The following is a 24,394-nucleotide window of genomic DNA, read 5'->3' on the forward strand; positions in this document are numbered from 1 at the left end:
CACCCATATACTGGGGTACCGGGGGAGGGAGGGAGTAACTCACCTATATACTGGGGTACTGGGGGAGGGAGGGAGTAACTCACCTATATACTGGGGTACCGGGGGAGGGGGGGAGTATCTCACCTGAATACCGGGGTTCTCACGTCCTTCTTGTACCAGAGGATCAGCTTGGGTCTGTCCCCAGGAGTGCGCGGGTTAAGGTAACACGGCAGGTCTGTGGAGCGGCCTGTTACCCCTGTCACTGACCACACTGTAACAACAATAACAAACTATTAATACTTTTTGTTAGGTCTTAGTGGCACCAAATTATTAATATTTCTTGTTTATGTTTTTGTGCAATATTAACAACACAATCTATTGTACACAAACAATTAATATTTTTGTTAATTAATAGTAACAACATTAATAATACTTTTGTTAATTTGTAGGGATCCAACACCACGGTATCAACAGTAACACAAATTATTAATATTTTTTTAATTGTTAGTGAGACATCCATATTGTATTTACTTTTGTTAATTCGCAACGAGAACAAACTATTAATTTTGTTAATTCATAATATAACAAGGAAGCTATTCATACCAAAGTATAAAAGTATACAACACTCACGGTGTAACTTACAACCAAATTTTAACTTTTTCACGATACTTTTTCTGAAACAAGAAACTGAATCATAATTTATTTTGTTGTTGGAAAATTAATTAGCAATTGTCTATAGAAGAACAATTACAAAATATTAATACTTTATCTAAATCCATTAAGTAATTTACTACTTTCACATACATAAAGTAAATATTCAAATACTTTTTACATGAATCACAAAGACATTTTCTACTCTACAATACAACCCAACAAAATATAACTTTTCTTTCAAAAAACACAATTTATTCTTACTCCAATATACTGTACACTAAATTATTTCCAAAATCACAATAATATTTTCGAATCCTAAACCACCAATTTTTGTATATAGTCGCATCACAAACATGTCAATCACTGTGACATTTTGTTAGCTAGTGAACAATAACAATAACTTAATTGGTTATATTCTTTGTCTGGTGGATGGAATTTATGCAGGTGAGAGAGACAGTTCTATACATAGGTAGAATGACGTATTGCCATATCAATATTATTTCATTAGAAGGGTCACCTGATGATTCAATATCCTAATGCTAACTGAGGTCATGTCATGTCAAGTTAGGTGAGGTTAGGTTAGGTTAGCATTACCGTGGATAATCATTCGGTGTAATAAACTGGGGAGCAAATCTTCAGGCAATCACACTAAACACAACCACACATTATATTACGACTCACAAACTCACTTTAACCAGATAGGAGCCACTTGCGTCTGAAACCACTGGTGATGTACATTATTACAGGTACAGCTTTTTACAGAAACAGCTTATTACAGGTACAGCTTATTATAGGTACAGCTTATTACAGGTACAGCTTATTATAGGTACAGCTTATTACAGGTAAAGACTATTACAGTACCACCTTAATATTGGGATAATTTACTTTAAACTTCCTAACTTAGTAAAGCAACATCAACATTGTGTCTCCTCATTAGCTTACTCAAACAACTTCCTGACATACATAACTTATTAACCTTACTTAAACAACCTCCTAACTTACATAAAAAGGTTTATAATTTAACTTAAATAACTTCCCAGCTGAAAAGAATTTTCTAATACTTAAATAACTTCCTAATTACTTTTAAAAACTTTATAGATTAATCAAAAAAATTAATTTACTTAAATAACTTCTCTAACTTACTTAAACAATTTCCTTAACTTACTTAAACAATTTCCCTAATTTACTCCATCAACATGAACATTGTGTCTCTTCCTTAACTTACTTAAACAACTTTCTTATACAACATCACTCCCATTTAAAACCACCAAAATATTTCTTCTTTTGATTTTCTGACATCCGCAACAACATTTCCTTTTCCTTTAATTCAACACATTAAGTAGTGTTGAAAGACATAGGAGGAAAGTACAGGGGAGAGGAGAGGCAGGGAAGCTTTATATTAAAGTATATTTTAGTTTTACACTTCTACTCTAAACTACATTAGGGACACCTGCCCAACACATGCCCACTTGCCCGTCTACTCACTCGCCCATCTGCTCACCCGCCCATCAGCCCATTCCCCAACCTGCTCAATAGCCTACTTGCCCAGCCGCCTCCCTGCCAACCAACCCACACTTCTATGTACATAAACGCAGCCATCACCGCAACACTGCTTAGAAATAGTGGTTTGTGGAAAATAAAAAAATTGAGATTTAAGGGAAGATATCGGAGTGCATGTTAATGAGGTGTTTGTGAATGCAAATGAACCTGTTTTAATCCACGAGTCGAAAAATGAACTAAAAAGAACTGGGATGAGTGTGATTGGGTGTTATCCTTGAGTGAAGCAAGGGAAAGCACTATAGATTTCTGTTCATAGATAGATAGATAGATAGATAGATAGATAGATAGATAGATAGATAGATAGATATAATTTAAGTCGAAATATAACAGACTACAATGAAGCTTGAGAAAAAAAAATCAAATTATTTCCATTGCTTGAATAACAAACAAAGAAATACAAATATGGGATACAAGGAGCGAGGTACATGGAGCGGGGTACATGGAGGGAGGTACAAGGAGGGAGGTACAAGGAGGGAGGTACAAGGAGCAAGGTACAAGGAGCGAGGTACAAGGAGGGAGGTACTAGGAGCGAGGTACATGGAGCGAGGTACATGGAGCGAGGTACAAGGAGCGAGGTACAAGGGCAGTACATGGAGCAGGTACAAGGTACAAGGGGGTACATGGAGCAGTACATGGGAGCCAATTTACATGGGCAGTACATGGGGAGGTACAAGGAGGAGTACATGGAGCAGAGATGTGGGCTTGAATGCATGGAGCGAGGGTACAGAGAGCAGGTGCATGGAGTGGGGTACATGGGCAGTATGGAGGAGTACAAGGAGCAAGGTACATGGGCGAGATACATGGGCAGAGATACATGGGCAATTGAGGTACATGGGCAGTACATGGGAGAAGTACATGGAGCAGGTGGGCAGTGCATGGAGCGAGGTACAAGGGCAGGTACATGGAGGAGCGAGGTGGGCATGGAGAGATACATGGAGCAGATACATGGAGCAGAGGTACAAGGAGGAGGTACATGGAGCGGTACATGGGCAGCGAGATACATGGAGGAGGCACATGGAGTGAGGCTATGGAGCGAGATACATGGGGAGTACATGGAGCTGGAGTGAGATACAAGGAGCATGGAGGCGAGATACATGGAGCAGAGAATACATGGAGCGAGATACAGGAGCGAAATACATGATACATGGAAGCGGAGCGAGATACATGGGCAGGCTCCACATGGAGAGTACAAGGAGCGAGGTACAGGAGAGGCTGGGCAGGTATGGAGAGGTACATACATGGAGCAGTACATGGGCGAGGCATGGGTGAGGTACATGGGCAGTACATGGGCGAGTACATGGAGCTTGACACATGGAGGCAGGCACACATGGAGTGGTATGGAGCAGGTACATGCAGGTACAAGGCAGGCAGGCAGTACAAGGGCAGGTACATGGAGGTACATGGAGTGAGGTACATGGGCAGGGTACATGGAGGCAACCATGGGCAGGTGGAGGGGAGGTAGCAGGAAGGGAGGTATATGGAGCGAGGTATGGAGCGAGGTACATGGAGGGCATGGAGGGAGGTACATGAGTGCGAGGTACATGGGCAGTACATGGAGCGAGTGCATGGAGCGAGGAACAAGGAGTGTGGTGTATGGCGGGCGGTACATGGAGCGAGGTACATGGAGCGAGGTACATGGAGTGAGGCATATGGAGCGAGGCAATTTACAGGAGCTTGAGGTATGGGCAGAGATACATGGAGCGATACGTAGGCAGTACATGGAGCGAGGTACAAGGAGCTTGAGGTACAGCGAGGTACAAGGAGGGAGGTACATGGAGCCGAGGTACATGGTACATGGTGCAAGGTACATGGAGCGAGGTACATGGGCGTGATGGAGCGAGGTACATGGGAGGTACATGGAGGAGGTACATGGAGCGAGGTACATGGAGGGAGGAGCGAGGAGGAGCGAGGCAAGGAGCGAGGTACATGGAGGGGTACAAGAGGTATGGAGCGAGAGGTACAAGGAGCGAGGTAATGGAGCGAGGTGCAGGAGCGGAGGTACATGGTGCGAGGTGGAGCGAGGCACATGCGAGGTACATGGAGGAGGTGCAAGGAGCAAGTGCAGGAGCGAGTGTACGGAGGCATGGAGGGTACAGGGAGGTACAAGGAGCGAGGAACAAGGAGGTACAAGGAGCGAGGTACATGGAGGGAGGCACATGGAGGAGGTACAGGAGCGAGGTACAAGGAGGGAGGTACATGGAGTGAGGTGCATGGGAGTGAGGGATGGTGCATGGAGGAGGTACAAGGGAGTGTGGTACAAGGAGCCGAGGTATAGGAGCGGGAGGGAGGTACAAGGAGGAGGTGAGGCAGTGCAAGGAGCGAGGTACAAGGCAGTGGGAGGTACAAGGAGCGAGGTATAAGGAGGAGGTGAAGGGCGAGGTACAGGAGCGAGGTACAAGGAGGAGGTACAAGGGGAGCGAGGTACAAGGAGGAGGCACAAGGAGTACAAGGAGCGAGGGTACAAGGAGTGAGGGGCGAGGTACAAGGAGGGGGAGGTACAAGGAGCGAGGGGAGAGAGGAGGCACAAGGAGCGAGGTACAAGGAGCGAGGTACAAGGAGACAAGGAGGAGGGCAGGAGCGAGGTACAAGGAGGGAGGTGTACAAGGAGCGAGGTACAAGGGCAGGTGCATGGAGGAGGTGCAAGGAGCGAGGTACAAGGAGGAGGCAAGGAGGGAGGTGCGGGTACAAGGAGGGGCGGGCAGGAGGAGGTCTGAAGCGAGGTACAGGGCGAGGTACAAGGAGGAGGTACAGGAGGGAGGTAAGGTGTACAGGGCGAGGCACAAGGAGCGAGGTACAAAGGAGCGAGTGCAAGGAGGGGGGAAGTACAGGAGAGGTACAGCTGAGGACAAGGAGCGAGGTACAAGGAGCGAGGTACAAGGAGCGAGGTACAAGGAGCGAGGTGGAGGGAGGGAGTAACACGTACAGCACAGGTTGACACAAGGTGCCAGGAGTCTTGGTTCGCTCTCTCTTATCAGGATATTTCTTCATGTTTACGGCCTGTTGGTGGAGATATGATTACACGCCTACACAAGAGTCTCCAGGGTTAGTATATTTCTTTACGAATGGGGAAGTTATGTTTCAAAATGAACACTACGACTCCTGGTGTCTCGGTAAGATTGGTATTTATACCAGAAAAAACAATAAATAAGTTTGTATTCTAACTGTTTAACTCTACAATGTATACTTTGTTTATTATTAAGAAATAGAGTATCCACCCCAGGAAGCGATATTAAAGCGATAAAGTAGACATATTTTACATAAACACTTTTGTAATTAGTTTTTAATATAATTGTCCCACACCTGAGATCCAGAAACTAATGTCATCTTCATCGACTTTAGTGTTTGAAGCTTTTGAATCATATTTCGAAACACGAGATAAGTTCCAAAGTCTGTCAATTCTATTTTTAAGATTCGATAAAACTTGATCATTTACTTAAAAAGGTCGAATTTTTGGGCTGCATCTGAAGTATAGAGTTTATTATAAACAGTTTAGTCAGACGTTGGGAAACGTATGAATAGAAATCGTAAACTCCTCGCAGCCGACCTAAGGCATATTGACGTTGTGGAGGAGCTTCTGTTTGTCTTGGTGAGGGTAATGATCTTCCCTGAGCAACAATCCTCTTTTACCTCCTCCAGGGTAACAGCCGCCATCCACACTTGTCCGGCTGTAAAAGTGTGGTTTAGGCAACACCCTGAGATGTCTGGCTAGGATTAATAGCGTCATAGAGGCGCGGGGGTGAAGAGGGGTGGAGAGGAGTGGAGGGTGGAGAGAGGGAATGGAGGGTGGAGGGTGGAGAGGGGTGGAGGGGGTGGAGGGGAGTGGAGGGGGGTGGAGAGGGGTGGTGGAGGGGGATTGGAGAGTGGGGGGGGGCTACAACAACTATTAATATAGGCCTAATAAAAGTTCTCTCTCATTATAAGTTTCCTTACCAATAATAACCATATATCCAGTTATTTAATGATTCACAGATAATAAGATTGGCTTCGTTAACTTTTACAGGCTCTTAATGCAGCGACAGTAGCCCAAGCATGGACTGTCTGCCAACTATGTGTGTAACGTTATGCACAACTTTATCGTCTGTTCCCTCACATATTAGTTTCAGATCGTTTATCATTTTAATTTCAAGTCACTACAAATATCCTGAAACATTTGCTATTCGGTTTCATAAGTCGCCACATTGTATGACTATTTATTAATTGATAACATGAATGATGGTCAAAATAAGATTAAGTGATAATGATGATATATATACTGTAATGATAAGCGACCTCGGGAATGTAGGTTTACAAAAAGCATAATTACGGTCACTATATTCCCAGTATTGTATATGGTCTCATTTAGATATTTTATTTATATTCTTCAGGTATTTGTCTTTCGTATTTAATCTAAACATTTCTTAACATATCAACAAAAGAAACTTGCATTACGACGAATGACAGGAATAGTCGCGAGTATTCCTATTATTACCACACCATGAACACTGAGCTACCGGAGGGAGGAGAGACCCAAGAGTATTTGTCAAAACTTTTCGTCCGTTGTGTCATATTGTCTAACACAAAAATGTAAGTATTGTGTTTTTCGTCAGTATGGCGCCGAGAACACGGCCGTAAGGTGCTGCACCCTGGTAGTAATTTTTGTAACTACTGTGCCTCTCAGTTCACGTATGTTTACCGCTACCATTCGCTCCTTCTTGCCTCCTCCGGTGAAACTGAGTCGCCCAGTTTCTCAATTTTACATAAAACATATATATTTTTCTTCTCCGCGGGAAATATACTAACTACACCATGTAAACTGTCTCGAACAAATTTCCTGTCGCCTCTTCTGCTGCTCCACGAACCCAAAGATTCAGATTTGTGAAAGCGAAGCATTTATGGACAGAGTAATGTATCAGTTTCTACTGCCTCGGGTTCATGAGTCTGCATCATAGGGTTCGTGAAGCAGGAGGAGAGGCGACAAGACTGTTGTTCGTTACTGTACTGTACTGTAACAAGTGACGAGTTTTTATCCACATCAAAGCCTGTTATACAAGTATACATGAAAGTGAAAAAATAGATATTACTCCAAACTACACCAGGATAATATTAGCACTGTGTGTGGACAGCTACAGTTTATTACCCGCGTTCCTCAACCTCTGAACTACCCACACTATGAAACACTATAGACAGAAATATGTATATTTTTGCATGTTAGAATTATTTTTTTACTAAGCACCAAAAGGATAAGCCATTTTTAAATCCTGTACAACAGCATGACAACTTTAGTGAGAGGTTAGGTTAGGTTAGGTTAGGTTAGGTTAGGTTACGTTACGTTAAACTAGGTTAGATAAAGGTTAGGTTTGTCTTAGCTTTGTGTTAGGTTATAATAGGTTATGTGGTTAAGATTGTCTAAGTTAGGTTAGGTTAAGTTAAGTTAAGTTTGGTTAGGTTAGTATTAGAGTGTTTAATCACCAGGCGAAATAAATGGGGTTAATAATTTTCACGAGATTCCATTATACCTATGAACTTAACATCACAATAACACAAACATTATCCGATATACCTCGAGAAATAGACTGACTGACTGACTAAAAATTCAAACTACAACTTCAAAGACTATTTACAACCCGTATATACAACAACTCATGTGTTCTAACTTTGTATCACCATCAGGCTCCAAGACAGCAACACACTACAACCATAACAAGGTACAACACCCAGCCGTGTACCCGGGAGCCTCGACAACATATTACCATAAACAGCAAGTGAGTGGGCGTGTTTACATGAGTAGTGTATAATTATCCTGCTAGAGGCGCTGTAGACACCAGTGTTGCAAGACCCAAGCATTCCCGTTAAACCTCTTCTTTGGAGGTGTTTTGGTTATACTAGGAACACTGATTCAACGCACATGTTAATAATACTGTTTCCTTAAGTGGGGATTCGAACTAGGGATGAAAAATCTCTCCATTCAGTAAGATAACCACTGCGCCACTGTACCACTGTTTATGATAATCTCTAGGTTAAGGCGATATTTAGGTGTATACTTGACATACATACATAATGAGACAGAAAGAAAGAAAAGAAAAGTAGAGAGAGAACAAGACCTCCACATTCACTATTCAGTCACACAAGTTACAGCTCTTGGCGTTATTAATCCCACCTCTGATAATGAAGAATATATCACCTTGTCTCACTACACCTGAACTATATTCTGGGGGAGATTATCAGGGAAAGGAAGTGAATTATATGAAGACATTTTCCTGACTCAGAAACTCCAGGAAAATTTAATGAAAATAATCGTAATAATCAGGTAAATATAATAAAAATAATCGTAATAATCAGGAAACTATAATGAAAATAATAGTCATAATCAAGAAAATAAAATGAAAATTAAATAATCAAGTTAATATTTTAAGTACAATAATTGAACAATAATGATAATATAATTTTAAAACTGGGACATTTACATAGAAAAGGTAGTAATAATATATACTTAATTATGTCATTATAAAAATTATTTATTTCTTCACGTAAAACTAAATAGTAATTTGATCCTTAAATAAAAATAAGAATATAAAAAAATAATTTAATATCATGTAAAATTAATAATAAAAATAATAAAAAACTAATTAGACACAAAATTATTATAACTTTAGCAGGACGTCAGTGAAATACCAGGATGTACTCAGAATGTACTCAAGAGGATGGTTATGCCAATACTCTCGATGCACTCAGAGGGGGTAGTTATGTACTCAGGATGCACTCAGAGGGGGTGATGCACTTATGTACTCAGAAGGGTAGCGATGTAATCAGGATGCACTCAGAAGGGTGGTTATGTACTCATGATGCACTCAAGAGTGATGTACTCAGCGTATTACAAGTTTTAAGTTACAGCCAAGGCTCGAGAAGATGAAGTGCGTGATGATGTGAGTGTTGATGTAGTGTTGGTGTAGTGTTGGTGATGTAGTGTTGGTGATGGTGTAGTGTTGGTGATGTAGTGTTGGTGATGTAGTGCTGGTGATGTAGTGTTGGTGATGTAGTGTTGGTGTAGTGTTGGTGAGTGTAGTGTTGGTGATGTAGTGGTGATGTAGTGTTGGTGTAGTGTTGGTGATGTAGTGTTGGTGATAGTCTGGTGATGTAGTGTTGGTGATGTAGTGTTGGTAGTATTGGTGATGTAGTGTTGGTGATGTAGTGTTGGTGATGTAGTGTTATGTAGTGCTGGTGATGTAGTGTTGGTGATGTAGTGTTGGTGTAGTGTTGGTGATGTAGTGTTGGTGATGTAGTGGTGGTGATGTAGTGTTGGTGTAGTGCTGGTGATGTAGTGCTGGTGATGTAGTGTTGGTGATGTAGTGTTGGTGTAGTGTTGGTGATGTAGTGTTGGTGATGTAGTGGGTGATGTAGTGGTGATGATGGTGGTGGTGAGTGAGGTAGTGTTGGTGATGTAGTGTTGGTGATGTAGTGTTGGTGTAGTGTTGGTGATGTAGTGTTGGTGAGGTAGTGGTGGTGGAGGTAGTGTTGGTGAGGTAGTGGTGGTGATGTAGTGTTGGTGATGTAGTGTTGGTGATGTAGTGGTGGTGATGTAGTGTTGGTGAGGTAGTGTTGGTGGAGGTAGTGTTGGTGATGTAGTGGTGGTGATGTAGTGTTGGTGATGTAGTGTTGGTGTAGTGTTGGTGATGTAGTGTTGGTGAGGTAGTGTTGGTGATGTAGTGTTGGTGATGTAGTGTTGGTGATGTAGTGTTGGTGATGTAGTGGTGGTGAGGTAGTGGTGGTGAGGTAGTGTTGGTGATGTAGTGTTGGTGATGTAGTGTTGGTGATGTAGTGTTGGTGATGTTGGTGAGGTAGTGTTGGTGTAGTGTTGGTATGTAGTGTTGGTGATGTAGTGTTGGTGATGTAGTGGTGGTGATGTAGTGTTGGTGATGTAGGTGATGTAGTGTTGGTGATGTAGTGTTGGTGAGGTAGTGTTGGTGAGGTAGTGTTGGTGATGTAGTGTTGGTGATGTAGTGTTGGTGAGGTAGTGTTGGTGAGGTAGTGTTGGTGATGTAGTGTTGGTGATGTGTAGTGTTGGTGATGTAGTGTTGGTGATGTAGTGGTGGTGATGTAGTGTTGGTGATGTAGTGTTGGTGAGGTAGTGTTGGTGAGGTAGTGTTGGATGTAGTGTTGGTGATGGTGTTGGTGAGGGTAGTGTTGGTGAGGTAGTGTTGGTGATGTAGTGTTGGTGATGTAGTGTTGGTGATGGTGTTGGTGATGTAGTGTTGGTGAGTGTTGGGATGTAGTGTTGGTGATGTAGTGTTGGTGATGTAGTGTTGGTGATGTAGTGTTGGTGATGTAGTGTTGGTGAGGTAGTGTTGGTGATGTAGTGTTGGTGATGTAGTGTTGGTGAGGTAGTGTTGGTGATGTAGTGTTGGTGATGTAGTGTTGGTGAGGTAGTGTTGGTGAGGTAGTGTTGGTGATGTAGTGTTGGTGTTGGTAGACACACACACACACACACACACACACACACACACACACACACACCTTACTTAGTCTGTTTGTTTCTGTCTGTCTGTCTGTCCCTGTCTCTTATATTTTCTTTAACCTACTAAAGTCTGTCTGTTTCTGTCTCTTTCCCTCTCTTTCTGTCTGTTTTTCTCTCTCTCTCTCTGTCTATCCATTTTCCTCTCTGTCTCTCTGTCTGTCTCTCTGTCTGTCTGTCTGTCTCTCACACTGGGGTTTGAGTCAACACAAAAGGTGATTGAAATTCATCTATTTACTGGGACGCTGGAGTGAACCTGGTCTTATTCACCAACTTATTTGCCTAATTTCCTGATTTTCTTGTTGCCCGAGTTTCCTTATTTTCCTGATTTTCTTGTTGCCTGAGTTTCCTTATTTTCCTGCTTTTCTTGTTGCCCGAGTTTCCTTATTTTCCTGATTTTCTTGTTGCCCGAGTTTCCTTATTTTCCTGCTTTTCTTGTTGCCTGAGTTTCCTTATTTTCCTGCTTTTCTTGTTGCCTGAGTTTCCTTATTTTCCTGATTTTCGTGTTGGTTTAGTTTCCTAATTGTCTTATTGTTAAAGTTTTTTATTCCCAAGTTATCTTATTTTTCCTAATCTTATTTTTCGTTCACCCAATTTTCCCTGTTTTTTTTTATTTCCCTATTTCCCTTAATCCTAATTTTCCCGAATTATCTTTACTTCCAAAATTCTGATATTTACTTATATTTTCCTAATTTCCTTATTACTAATTACACATTTTCCCCAATTTCTTCCTCACTTGCCTATCTTTACAATTTTTCAATATTTCCCTATTTTCTGTATTTTTTATTTCCCTATTTTATCATTTTTCCTGATTCCCCTCTTTTCTTCCTGATTTTCCTTGTGTTCCCAAAATTTTCCCTATTTTCCTGATTTTTTCCTATTTTCTCATTTCCCTCAATTTTCCTGGCAAGAAAAGATGGAGGCGGTGAAGTAGGTGCAAAAGAGGCTCTGGAGGGGACAGCAGCGGCTAATGGTCTCATTTTCCTACTGAGGGAGAAGTGAACTGAGGTATTGGTGGTGACACGATGGGGGGTGGAGAGAGAGAGAGAGAGAGATTGGAGCATCAGCTGGCATTATCTCAACACAGACCAGACAGCTGTTAAACTAGATCAGTGTTGGGTCTCTTGGTATCTCCTTTAAAGAGATGTTCTCCATACTATCTCTATCTCTCTTATATAGTCTCTTTATCTCTCTCTCTCTATCTCTCTTATATAATCTCTCTCTCTCTCTCTCTCTATCTCTCTTATATAGTCTCTCTCTCTCTCTCTCTCTCTCTCTCTCTCTCTCTCTCTCTCTCTCTCTCTCTCTCTCTCTCTTTTGTATAATATCTTTCTTTTTCTGGCCAGCTATCTCTCTTTTATTCTCTTATACACTATCTCTCTGATCTAGCCAGTAATGGTCTCCTAGCCCTTATCTCCAAGCCAGTAAGGGTCTCCTCGTTCTGATATCCTAGCCAGTATTGGTCTCCTAGCCTTGATCTCCCAGCACTGGTCTCCTAGCCGTGGTCTCCTAGTACTAGTATCCTAATCATGATATCTCCTTACCATTAATGTTGTCCTAGCCATGATCTCCTAGCCATGATCTCCTAGCCACTACTAGTCTCCTAGCTAGCATTGGTCTCCTATTCCTGGTCTCCGCCACACCACCAGACAACTTCCTGGGCCTCGAGTCTCAACTTTCTTCTTGGCCAAAACTTCCCCTGTCGTGGTGTCAGGTGATGCTCAAATGCTCGTATATTTGTTTTTTTCCCTCGTAAGTTAGTTTCTTCCGTCGTAAGTTAGTTTCTTCCGTCGTAAGTTAGTTTTTCCCTCGTAAGTTAGTTTCTTCCGTCGTAAGTTAGTTTTTCCCTCGTAAGTTAGTTTTTCCCTCGTAAGTTAGTTTCTTCCGTCGTAAGTTAGTTTTTCCGTCGTAAGTTAGTTTTTCCGTCGTAAGTTAGTTTTTTTCCCTCGTAAGTTATTTTTTTTCCCTCGTAAGTTAGTTTTCCCTTCGTAAGTTAGTTTTTCCCTCGTAAGTTAGTTTTTTCCGTCGAAAGTTAGTTTTTTCCCTCGTAAGTTAGTTTTTCCTCGCAAGTTAGTTTTCCTTTGAGTTTTTTTTCTCGTAATTTAGTTTTTCCTTTGTAACCTAACCTAAACTAACCTAACCTAACCAAGCATCACCAGACCCAGGGTTTTAAGGCGAAATTTCGGGTTCGTTTTCAGGAAATTAGTTTGACCCCGGGTAAAATGCTGTTGACCTTTGTATGTAGCGCTGTGGGTACTCTCTCTCTCTTGTTCTCTCTCTCTCTAGGTTTCTCTCTCTTTATGTGTTGAGCTCTGGGTACTCTCTCTCTCATTTTCTCTCTTGTTTTATCTTTAGCTCTCTCTCTCTCTCTCTTTGTGTTTTTATATGTTACGTACAAATTGCTATTTCAGTTTCACTAAACACAATTAATGAAACAAAATTATTGTGACAGAATTATTTCGTATGTGAGAGAGAGAGAGAGAGATTTTACAACACGCAAAAAAATATATACTGACATTTCTAACAAAGATTTATTTCAGAATTAATAAAAATGAAATGATGAAACTAAATAATACGTCCCATAATTCTTTCACATTACTGAGTTATAGAGATTTAAAAAAATATATATATATATAAAAACCTTTACCCAGAATTATTTTGATATCTTTGTGATAATTTTTTTTTCAGAATTAAAAAAAAAATCTGAAACGAAATATCATGACATGGAATTAGTTTATATATCTTTGAGAATTATGTTGTACGAGTCTTTATATCAGAATTAGGAACACAAAGAATTACAACAACAAAAAATTCCAAAGCTACAAAAATAAGTCTTTCGGAATTAATGAAATTGGTAACGAAATCAACGTATTGAAATTAATTCTTCTCATATCTCAACCTTCAATACTTTACGAACTTTTGGGGAGATGAGAGAATTAACGAAATGAGATAAATAAAAGTAATTATCTCCCGTCTCTCAGTATGTATCTCTCTCTCTGTAACGAAATGAAATACTGAAATACAGTTTAATACAGTTATCTCTCTTCTCTTGACTCTTATCTCTTAATGCTGCGCTGTAAGAGTCTCTGTAAAATATCTCTTAACTTTTCTCTGGATGTGGATGTGATATCTCTCTCTCTCTCTCTCTCTCTCTCTCTCTCTCTCTCTCTCTCTCTCTCTCTATCTGTCTCTCTCTATCTCTCTCTCACTCTCTCGCTTCTGTTTTTTTCTTTCATGTTTCTTTCTTATTTTTTCTATATTTTGTCTCGTCTTTTTTTCCCCGACACATTTTTTTGCTCTTGTTTTCATTTATGTTTTATTTATATATTTTTTCCTTTTGCTTCTCTTCTTCAAAAAATTCTTGACTTTCACGTTTTATATCGCATTAAAAATTCTTTCCTCTTTTCATGCTCTGCTATAATATTTTTCTTACTCTCTCTCTTTCTCGCGCTTTTTAATTTTCTCACACTCTCGTTCTGTCTGTCTGTTTGTCTGTCTGTCTGTCTCAAGAAGTAGTTTTTCTCTCTTACTTATAACATTACTTAATTACTTTTCATCCCAATCCATCAGTCAATCATATCTTAGGGTTGGTGACCACAGCCCTCCTCTCAAAATAATAATAATAATAATAATAATAATAATAATAATAATAATAATAATAATAATAATAATAATAATAATAATAATAATAATAATAATAATAATAATACAAAACAAAATCCGTATATCTTCACTACCTATAATCGTCTTTCAAAATCTTCCTCCACCTCGCTATTTCCAGCTTCCCCTTTTTTCATTTTTCTTTTTTTTTCATTTTCTGTTTTCTTCTCGCGCCAGTCTGTATTATCTTGTGCTTAGCGAGCGGCAAACAAACCCATGACTGTGTGGCCCGGCTCAGCAAACACTCTGGGTGGGCGGGTGGTGGGTGGGCGGGTGGTGGGTGGGTGGGTGGGCGCACACACACACACACACACCTCACTAAGGTTCTCCACGCTCAAGCTCAAACATGCTTTGGTAACCCCTTGAGTACGAGAAGGCAACCTCTTGAGTACAGACTGAAGCCCTGAGTACAGATTTAAGCCCTTGAATACGAGAACTTAAGCCCCTGAGTACAGGTTGAAGCCCATGAATACAAACTTAAGACCTTGAGTACAGACTTAAGCCTTTGAGTACAGACCTTTTTTATTACACCTTAAGCCTTTGAGTACAGACTTATGCCCTTTAATACGAGGACTTGACCCCTTGGGTACAAGAACTGAACCTCCTGAGTACGAGGACCTAAACTCTTGAGTACAAGAATATAAGCCCTCTACTATGATACCATCCCCATGAGTACACATCATTAGTCCGGTAATTCGGATATTTCCAGTCATCGTACCGAAGATATTAAGTCATCGTACTCAAGGGGAAAAATCTGTGTAGTTCAGGGGTTAAATGTGTACTCAAGGGGTTAAGTAATCAACACCAAATAATGCAAACCTTCCCTACACAATGTATGGATATAACGTGTGTGTGTGTGTGTGTGTGTGTGTGTGTGTATGTGTATGTATGTGTGTGTGTACGTGTGTGTGTGTGTGTGTGTATGTGTGTGTGTGTATGTGTGTGTGTGTGTGTGTGTGTGTGTGTGTGTGTGTGTGTGTATGTGTGTGTGTACGTCATAGTGTAGGTAATATTGGGCAGGCGTGACACCATAAGCCCTCGATATCCGACCATTGCAGAGTCTGACGATACAGCAGTCATGGTCGTGAATAGTGGACGAATGATGGAATTAAATCTGTTAGCTAGAGGGAATACCAACTACCTCTCCCCTCCCTGCCTCTATCATCTCCCCTACTTCTCTCACTTCCCTCATATCTACTACCTGCTATCTCCACCATCTCCCCCCCCCATCTCCACCAATTCTTATCTCTCCACCATCTTCCCCACCTCTTCATCATTTTACCTTCCCCTGACTTCCACTCCACCCCATCTCCATCTCCCTACCTCACCCCTACTCACTCCCCTTACCTCCACCCATCTCCTCACCCTTACTTCCACCACCACTTACCTCCACCATCTCCCCACCCCCCACTCCACCATCTCCGCCACCAAACCAACACCAACATAATACCAACAGAACGACAACAACTCGCTCCAATTCAATTTACTACATCACGGGTACATCACGGGTACATCATATATAACATCACAGGTACATCAGCAGGTACATCACGGGTACATCACGGGTACATCACAGGTACATCACGGGTACATCACGGGGTACATCACAGGTACATCACAGGTACATCACAGTAACATCACGGGTACATCACGGTACATCACAGGTACCACGGGGTACATCACGGGTACACTGGCAGGTACATCACAGGTACATCGCAGGTACATCACGGGTACATCACGGGTACATCACAGGTACATCACGGGCACATCATACATCACAGGTACATCACAGGTACATCACAGGTACATCACAGGTACATCACAGGTACATCACGGGTACATCACAGGTACATCACAGGTACATCACAGGTAATACTAGCACCTGTGCATTTCCACCCGATGCTGTACTCACGAATATCATTAAACGTTACCGGTGAAATAAATATTACCTTATAGACATATATCATCATCTATTAACCTCAACAATAAATTGGACTGGTGACGAATAACAATAAAATAATAATAATAATAATAATAGTAATAATCCCTCAGTACTCACAAAAAGAAATCACCCAAAGTTACCCAAATGACGACTCACAACACAAATACCTAACTAAGATCAAAGACTCACCTGTCCTCTGATTGTGGTACCGCTTATAACCCGACAAGACCGAAAACACTTTATTACACCAAGTACAACCTTCAAAAGTTTTATTCATTTTTTTATATCGCAGTTGTATAAATTATTCATCTTTACCCTGCTAGCATGTCTCGGGCGCGCAGGCAACTTGTGTTCATACATATTAATTCATAAAAGTTAAATTAGTTCCTACGTCAGCACACTTTAAGAGATACTGTTGTGAATGGTGGTGATGTATACTGACGTGTGTGAATATACATACACGTTTATGCACATGTATATTGTATATATGTCAGCTAATCTAACCATAGACAATACATATCGAACTATATTGTAACCAAAATGTATATTGCATGTATATTAAACCTAATAAATAAAGACATACTGGGATATGTATATGTATAATAAATAGTGATATTTGCCAAGTAACAATAACTTATATATATATCTTAGTGGCCACAGACGATTATATAGATATGTATGTATACAAGATTAGATTCAAAGAAAACCTAATCCAACCAAATCTGACCTAACCTGACACCTGACTCTCGTACTCCTGCTGAACAATGACAGGTCAGATACGGGTACCAGGTTAGTGTGTGTGTGTGTGTGTGTGTATGTGTGTGTGTGTGTGTGTTAAGTTAGATTAGGATAGATAGAGTCCAATTTCGTTGCGTTTTTCTTGCACTATGAACGTCTTTCCCAATCTGACTGACATACGAACATCTCTTCCCCATACTGCACTGCCGGGAGTACGAACACAAGTCTCACTAACTCAACAATCTTCACCCTTGTTTCATCCATCCTGGGATTGGTACAAAACAAATATTACGTCGACTTTTGTTCGTAATTAATGAACGAATATTCAATCGGGATTTTTGTGTCAGATTTTAAGGGGTTTGTAATCCATTAAAATCGCCGTCGGATTACCGGTGATTTAATGACTAATGGAGGGTAGGGAAAGGGTGGGGGTTAAATGGGAGAGGGAGGGAAGGGAAGAGGTGGAAGGAAGGTAATGAGGGAGGGGAGAGGGGGGGGGAGTAAATTAGTTGTTTCATTGGTAATTCAGTCATACACCTGTTAATGTGTTTATGCATACAGAATTATTCAGTAACACACACACACACACACACACACACACACACACACACACACACACACACACACACACACACAGTACGTACCCCACAAATAAAACAATATATGCAGTAGTCCAACATTACATATTAGCCACATCTGTTAGGGTGAAGGCGTGGGCTTCTGGCACGACAACACATAAATACATATGCAATATGTGTGTGTGTGTGTGTGTGTGTGCGTCTAGATAATTTTCTTGATTGAGTCTCTCTCTCTCTCTCTCTCTCTCTCTCTCTCTCGTATACTATGTGTGTGACAAGTAGAGAGAGAGAGCGAGAGACTCCTAAGAGGTTCCACTCATCAAAATACACCTCCAGTGAGCAATGAAATTGATTCAACAACATCTCCTGCCTTAATCTATTTCACCTGCTTCTTCAACCTTCTCCCACTCCCTCTCATTATCAGCTTATCTTTCTCTATCTCACACTTTACCTGTTTATCCATATATACACCTCTTTCATCTCTTTATATTTTAACTTTTCTGCTTTTTGTGGGCAAGGAAGATGGAGGAGAAGAGGTAGAGGATAGAGAAGGAAGAGGAGGAGGGATGGCGATGGAGGAGATTGGGTAGAGAATAATGAAGAGGGAGGAAGAAGGTGGAGATGGGGAAAGATGATAAAGGAGGAGGAGGAGAAGAAGGGGGATATGTTAAAAGAGGAGGTGGGGAGAAGGAAGAAGGAAAAGAAAGGGGGGTAGAGGATAAAAGGTGAGAGGAAGGAGGAAGAAGGAGGAAGAAGGAAGGGGGAAGGAAGGGCAGATAATGATAAACTGAAAACAACGACCCTGTTACATATTATATTTTTCATTGACGAGTGAACCCAAGATTATGACCTGTTTATATCTGTGTATCCGTCTACCTGTAAGGAGACCCGCAGGAACGTAATTTCGTATGGCGCCGCACAGTATTTTCATTGGCTATAGCTATAAGCCTCCTAGATTCTAAGTGGTCCATAAGCTCAAGGAAGATGATGATTGGTCAACTGAACTGAACTAGAAGGATACGATATGTTCCGACTCGTTCTTCCGACTCGATCTCATGAACAGTGAATCATTTGGATACGTTAAGTCAGACCAGCTCGGATCATCCACTGTTGTTGATACTAACAATAAACTGTACAGTAGTTTATTAATATGACACAAACATTAACACAAGCAATAAATCACGATACAATCCTTTACATACAATACACAAAATTAATGTTAAAATAATATGGAAATAAGTAAGAATGGTGAGTCAAACAGAGACATATTACAACACCAACAATAACAGCGATAACAACAACAACATCCCCACCACAACCATTATCACCACCACCATTATCACCACCACCACCACCAGCATCACCACCACCATCACCACAATCACCACCACCATCACCACTACCATCACCAGTATCACCACTACCGTCACCACAATCACCACCACCACCCACTACCGTCACCACCATCACCACCATCACCATCACCACCATCACCACCAGCACCACCACCATCACCACCATCACCACCACCACCACCTACAATAACAACAAGTATCGTGCAAATTAGATTAAGGTCCAGGTGTTATTGTTGACTCTACCTGGAGGGGGCTATTGAGGTCACCTGTGTACCCAAACAACTCTGTCCTGTCTGGTGATGTTTATTTGTTTTCACTACAATGTGAGTGTGTGTGTGTGTGTGTGTGTGTGTGTGTGTGTGTGTGTGTGTGTGTGTGTGTGTGTGTGTGTGTGTGAGTGTGTGTGTGTGTGTGTGTGTGTGTGTGTGTGTTTATAATATTTAATTGCGCTTTTGATTGCATCTCTCATTCTATTGTTTGTAAGGCTATCTGTCTATTTAGATACAGGTAACTACACGTAAACAATAATCAGCTGAGACAGGTAAGACACACACCAGGTGCGACAGGTGAGGTCTTGGCCAGGTATGAGGTACACCTGACACGCACTACATACCTTGATAAACATTACAGTCTTATATTTATGTCTCACTGGCTGCCTGTTTTATGTCTCAGCAGTGCAGTGTGTGTGATGTCTCATGTGCCTACTGCAGTGTATGACGTCATAGTGTGGTGTATAGTGCCTTGGTGCGGTGTATGACGTTATAGTGTGATGTATAGTGCCTTGGTGCAGTGTATGACGTCATAGTGTGGTGTATAGTGCCTTGGTGCGGTGTATGACGTCATAGTGTGGTGTATAGTGCCTTGGTGCATTATATGACGTTATAGTGTGTTGTATAGTGCCTTGGTGCAGTATATGACGTTATAGTGTGATGTATAGTGCCTTGGAGCAGTATTTGACGTCTATGTATGTATGAATGTATGGATATGTATGTATGTATGTATGTATGTATGTATGTATGTATGTATGTATGTATGTATGTATGTATGTATGGATACGTGTGTGTGTGTGTGTGTGTGTGTGTGTGTGTGTGTGTGTGTGTGTGTGGGTGTGTTGCTAGTAACTTTGGGAAAATTTAATTGGTCTTCAACTTGATGCCATAAGTCGTACCGAAAGATCCAGGCAGACTTGTGGCTTTGGGGTCAATTGGCTCTCTCTGTCTTTATCTCTCTTCTATCTCTATTTCTCTGCCTCTCTGTCTCTCTCTACCTGCCCCACGTCTCTTTCTCTCTCCTGTCTCTCTCTACCTGCCCCACGTCTCTTTCTCTCTCCTGTCTCTCTCTCTCTCTCTCTGTCTCTTGTTTCTGTGTCTCTCTTATGGCTCTCCTGTCTCTGTCTCTCCTGTCTAAGAGATATTCTGTCCTCCTCATCCTTCCGTCTCGAGATAGTTATTGTTTTTACCCCAGAGACAAGAGATCTTTTTTTTTGTTCTTGTTATTTTTTTCTTTGTTGTTCTTGTTATTTTTGTTGTTGTTATTTATTCCTGTTGTTGTTGTTCGTTATTGTTGTTGTTCTTTATTCTTGTTGTTGTTGTTATTTTTGTTTTTGTTCTTTATTGTTGTTGTTCTTCTTCGTTGTTGTTATTGTTCTTTTTTCTTTGTTCATGTTGTTGTTCTTCTTGTTCATTCTTTGATGCTCTCTCTCTCTCTCTCTCTCTCTCTCTCTCTCTCTCTCTCTCTCTCTCTCTCTCTCTCTCTCTATTCTCACAGGGTCAATTAACTTCAAACTTAACTTGTATCTTCCTCCAATACTCCCTCATGAGTTTTAGTTGAATTCTATTTGTAACATTTTTAATGATTTTAGGTTAGGTCAGGTCAGGATATGTTAGGTCAGGTCAGGATATGTTAGGTCAGGTCAGGTCAGAATAGGGTTAGGCTAGATTATGGTTAGGTTAGGTTAGATAGTCACAGTACCTATAACACTACTATAACAATACTAGTGGTACCTATCTCCTGTCTATCTCCCGTCTATCTTCCCCGTCTTAGAGAATTCACGACCTTCCTTATTCTCCTCCTCCACCTCCCGTCCATCTCTGTCTCGCTTAACGCTGTTCGTGTCTCTAAAAGCATGACCTAATTTGCTTTTATCTCTGGCTCAGTTTAATTCTGTTTATTACTGTCTATTACTGTCTATTTCACCCAGCCATCTGTCTCTCCTGGGTCGACCGCATGACCTCCTAAAACCTTCTTCTTCTTCCTCCTCCTCCTCTTCTTCTTCGTCTTCCTCCTCCTCCTCCTCTTCTTCTTCTTCTTCTTATCCTTCCTTTTCCTCTTCCTCTTCTTCTTCTTCTTCTCCTTTCTTCTCCTCTTCCTCCTCTTCTTCTTCTTCTTCTTCCTTCTCCTCTTCTTCTTCTTCTTCTTATCCTTCCTTTTCCTCTTCCTCTTCTTCTTCTTCTTCTCCTTTCTTCTCCTCTTCCTCCTCTTCTTCTTCTTCTTCTTCCTTCTCCTCCTCCTCTTCTTCTTCTTCTTCTTCTTCTTATCCTTCCTTCTCTTCTTCCTCCTCTTCTTCTTCCTCGTTCTCTTCCTCCTTCTACACCTCCTACTCTCGTTTTTGTTCTTCTTTCTCTTCCTCTTTTCACCCTTCTTCTCCTCCTCTTCCCCACCTCCACCTCCTTATCCTCCTCTTCCTTCTCCTCCGCCTTCTCTTCCTCCTCCTCATCAATTTAATTCCGTCCATTTCTGTCTCAAGAGGCCAATGTGTATCGTTAAAGCCTTGACCTAATGTGGTTTCTCTCTCTCTCCCTCTCTCTTTCTCTCTTCCCCTCTCTCTCTCCCCCTCTCTTTCTCTATTTCTTCCAGCTCTCTTTCTTGCTCCCCCTTCTCTCTCTCTTTCTAAACGGAATATATATAATGATAATCTTCCTCTCCTCAAGATATAAAAAATAATATTCCCTGAGAAAAATTCTGCCTCAATAATACCTGAAGCTGTTAATGAGGCTACGTGTTGGTCGCCATCCTGAGGTCATTAATCACTAAGATGTTTCTTGCAACACTACTTAAACCACGTCCTGCAGTAAAAAAACCATGACCTGCACCAGTAAACCACAACCTGTGACAATAAACCACGACCTGCAGTAATAAACCACAACCTGCGACAATAAACCACAACCTGTAACAATAAACCACAACCTGCAACTATAAACCACAACCTGCAACAATAAACCACAACCTGCAACAATAAACCACAACCTGCAACAATAAACCACAACCTGCAACAATAAACCACAACCTGCAACAATAAACCACAACCTGCAACAATAAACCACGACCTGCACTAATAAACCACCACCGCCACCTACACCACGACCACCTACACCTCCACCACATACACCACCTACATCACCGCCTGCACCACCACAAACACAACACCGCCCACCACCATCACCCACCACTATCACCACCATCACCTACACCAGCTCTCCCCAACAGAAGGCGATTGATGGAGCCTTTAGTACAATCTGAGCACCACTGCCAGCTGGTCTGATTAATCTCTTGATGTGTGTGTGTGTGTGTGTGTGTGTGTGTGTGTGTGTGTGTGTGTGTGTGTGTGTGTGTGTGTGTGTGTGAGTGAGTGTGTGTGTGTGAGTGATTGTGAGTCAAATAGATCCAAAACAGAAAGACTTTTATTCAATACGTATTTAAGTACTGGGTAGTATTCAGTAGTCAGGTGGCGATTACTGACTATAAATTGGTTACAAAGGTGATTAATTGGTCTCCAGGTATGAATTCTCTCTCTCTCTCTCTCTCTCTCTCTCTCTCTCTCTCTCTCTCTCTCTCATTTTTCTTTCCTTTTTTCTCATTGTTTTAATTTTCTCCCGTTGTCTCTCTTTGTCTCAGCCACATATTTTCTCTCTCCTACTTCTCTCACTTACCCCCCTCCCTCTAATTCATTCTCCTTTCTCTCTTCTTTTCTTTTTCCCACACTCTTTTATCATTCTCTCCCCATCTCTTTCTCTCTCTTTACTGTACATTCATTTCTTTCGCTTTTTCTCTCCATCTTTATTTCTCTTTTTAGGTCTCTATATTTCTCTCTCTATCTCCCTCTTTTCTTTTCTATTTATCTATTTTCTCTAGTTCTATCCCTCTCTCTCTCTCTATCTTCCTATCTACTTTCGTTCTTTATTTTATTAATATCTCCTCCTCCTCCCTTTATCACCCTCGCTTACATATTGTTCATTACATTTGTTCTTCGACCTTTCACCACTCACCATTCTCTCTGTCTCTCCCCTTACCTGTCTCTCCCCTTACCTGTCTCTCACCTCACCAGTCTCTCACTATACCTGTCTCCTCCCTCACCTGTGTCCCCCCCCCCCTTATCTACTCATTAGTCATTAAAGCCATTCATGTTATGTGAGTTTCCCCTCGTCTCTCACAACACAAAGTGAGGGTTTGACAAGTGAGGTAGAATTATTTTCTGTCTGTCTGTCTGTCTGTCTGTCTGTCTAAAGTTGGCTCTATCTCTCTTTTTCACTCTTTCTCTCCCTGTTTTTCCAGTTATCTTTCATTCTGTCTCTCATTTTTCTCTCTTTTTCATTCCATGCCTCCGTCCTTTCTAATATCTCATGTCACTTTCTCTCCCTGTCATCCTTCTATTCATCTCTCTCTCTCTCTCTCTCTCTCTCTCTCTCTCTCTCTCTCTCTCTCTCTCTCTCTCTCCCATATCTCCTCCAGGTAGAGAAAATCTCATGTTTTTTCCTAACTGACGAACACCTTCTGGGAAACAAATCACAAATATATAAAATAATTTAATAAAGACATGAATGTATAAATCAGTAAATAGATTCACATAGTCATAAACACAAACACAGTCAGACAGTTACAAGCAGTCACACAAACACAACACAGTCACACAAACACAACACAGTCACGCATAACCAGACACCCTACCATATTATGTGGTGTCCTGGCCAGAGGGAGAATTGGAAATGAATGGTTGTCAAGGGCAATTGGTGTCAACGGCCGTCTTGACATATTGCAAATATCAGTCCCATTCATTGACAACTGGGACAACTTTGATGGCACAAGGGACCTTTATGCTAGGGATGGGGGTATACACTTGTCTAGGGATGGGGTGGTAACCCTGGCTGGCTCTCTGGAAAGGGCAGTTCAAAAGATGTCGAAGTCTTTAAACTGCTAGGGGAACATGTGGAGGGGACTGCAGTGGGTGAGGGTAAACAAAACGAAAGGTTACATAGTCATCATGCTAGGAATGATGATAAAGTTAAATATAGGAATGATGATAAAGTTAAATATAGGAATGATGATAAAGTAAAATATAGGAATGATGATAAAGTAAAATTAGTCAGTGAGTTAAAACCTAAATGCGACATAGAGAGGACTCAGATCATGACTAACTTAAATGTATACTACACACACAGTAGAA

General features: G+C 41.2%; 1 long non-coding RNA gene across 2 annotated transcripts in view; it reads right to left on the minus strand.

Moving 5' to 3' along the window:
• Positions 1-24,394, minus strand: part of LOC121864058 — a 57,754-nt gene that overhangs the window by 7,122 nt on the left and 26,238 nt on the right. For both annotated transcript variants that reach the window (XR_006088542.1, XR_006088543.1), the window contains exon 3: positions 124-250. This is a non-coding gene — a long non-coding RNA (uncharacterized LOC121864058). The remainder of the gene's footprint in view (positions 1-123; positions 251-24,394) is intronic.

This window comes from Homarus americanus, unplaced genomic scaffold (assembly GCF_018991925.1).
Source record: "Homarus americanus isolate GMGI-L3 unplaced genomic scaffold, GMGI_Hamer_2.0 scaffold3050, whole genome shotgun sequence".
Taxonomy (NCBI): Eukaryota; Metazoa; Arthropoda; class Malacostraca; order Decapoda; family Nephropidae; genus Homarus; species Homarus americanus.